At 49.2% G+C, this 1,778-nt stretch overlaps 1 pseudogene; it reads right to left on the bottom strand.

The window, feature by feature from the left end:
* Positions 1–913: 913 nt before the first annotated feature.
* The window catches only part of LOC124234426 (class I histocompatibility antigen, Gogo-B*0101 alpha chain-like), a 1,217-nt pseudogene continuing 352 nt past the window's right edge, over positions 914–1,778 (bottom strand).

Below are 1,778 nucleotides of genomic sequence, written 5' to 3' on the forward strand. Positions count from 1 at the left end.
ACGTCCACCCACACTGACATCAGTGCCGCCTGCAACTTTCTCACAAGTGCTGCTCTCCCCTCCCTCCCTCCCACAGCCGCCCTCCTGCAAACTCACACACAATTATATTTCTCTCTTCAGAAGGAACAATCCTAGGCTTAAGGGCCCTATTTTTCCAACCAATTGTGAACCTAAAGTAGATTCAACTTTTTAAATCCATGTGTTTGGATTGGAGCCAGCATCCAACTGGGCCTCGTCAACTAAGATGACGAGGGCTAAGGGCAGAGAGATGGGGCAGGCTGCAGAGAAGACAGAAACCTAACAGGAATTTATGTGAGATGAAAATCTATTGAATTCTTCCTGACTACCACTTCTAGATTCTGGTTCTATAAAACCGGGGGAAGATGGGAAGAACAATCCAGGAAACAGCTCTAGAGGGAGGACAAGAGCTGGATGAGTCTGAAAATTCGTCCCTCAATACCACAGAGTCTCCTGTGTGCAGGGGCCACCCTGGGCCTTGTGGGGACAATGACAGGCCAAATGACTGCTGCTGCTGTTAGAGACGGGGACACCCAGGAGACTGAGACAGAACTCAAAACATGAAAAAGAACAGGCATAATCCAAAAAAATCTCTAAAGAAACAAAGTCTAAACACACAAAAGGTGGGAGCTGAGGGCTGCACCCTGGACGGAGCCTAGGCTGACCTGGCCACAGGAAGCCCTCGCTGCCCACGGTCCTGAAGACACGACAATGCCCAGGTGATGTCCTCATCCCTGTGATCACAGGTACTGATGGAACAAGGTTCTATAGAAGGAACCAGAACAAAGGAGCAGACAGGTGACCCAGCTGAGGAATCACATCATCAGAGCCCATGTTGTACTGAACACCGACTGCGCACAGGCCCCATCCACGTACAGACTCCGCACAGCAAACATGACTTCTGGAAGGTTCTCAGTGCTTCCATTTATTTCCACTCTCAAACTTTAGGAATCTTCTTCTTTAATTAACACATCCCTTTCAACAAGAATTAGAAAAAAACTCATATCTGGATTCATATTTTCAGTAAGGAAGCAAATGATCACTAGTGAGTGCAACAGGAAGTTAAGACAGGGAGGGAGCTGGCCCAGCCCCACCTCTGCTGCAACAGGACATTTCATCAGGGAAAGCACAAAGGTCAGTGTGGGGAGGGGGTCGTGGAAGGCAGGGGTGGGTCAATTTCCCCACCTCCTCTCATTATGCTAATAGGAACACAGACACATTCAGATGCCAGCTGCAGAAAGAGAAGTCAGGGGATTTGAAGTCACAAAGTGGGAGCGTGAACAAATCTTGCATCACTTGGTCTCCCACAGGGCCACTGTCTCACACTGTACAAGAAAATAATCATGAACAAATTCATGTCAGTTACATAAGTGTTGACATTCTCAACAGCCCTCTGCATGCTCAAAATGACCCAAATAATCCCCATAAACCAGTTGTGTCCCCTCTGCCCCAAAGCCCCTCCCCACTTCAGGCCCTCCAAGTCTCACCTTTCTGTGGGAGAGACGCATCAGAGCCTTGGGCACTGTCACTGTCTGGGGTAGAACAAAACAGGAAGTGGTCAGAGCCCACAGGAGATGAGACTAAAGGAGGAACTATGGGGTGAGTGAGCTCCCCACCCAGGGGCTCCTGGCTCCAGTATTCCAGGGGTCTCAGGGATCAATCCCCCACTCAAACTTACTTGCAGCCTGCACGTAAATCCCTCTTTTTTCACCTGTGGGAAGAAAACAGGAAGAAGGCTGGGCCATGAGATCCTAGAGGAA

Source organism: Equus quagga, unplaced genomic scaffold (assembly GCF_021613505.1).
Source record: "Equus quagga isolate Etosha38 unplaced genomic scaffold, UCLA_HA_Equagga_1.0 73791_RagTag, whole genome shotgun sequence".
Lineage (NCBI taxonomy): Eukaryota > Metazoa > Chordata > Mammalia > Perissodactyla > Equidae > Equus > Equus quagga.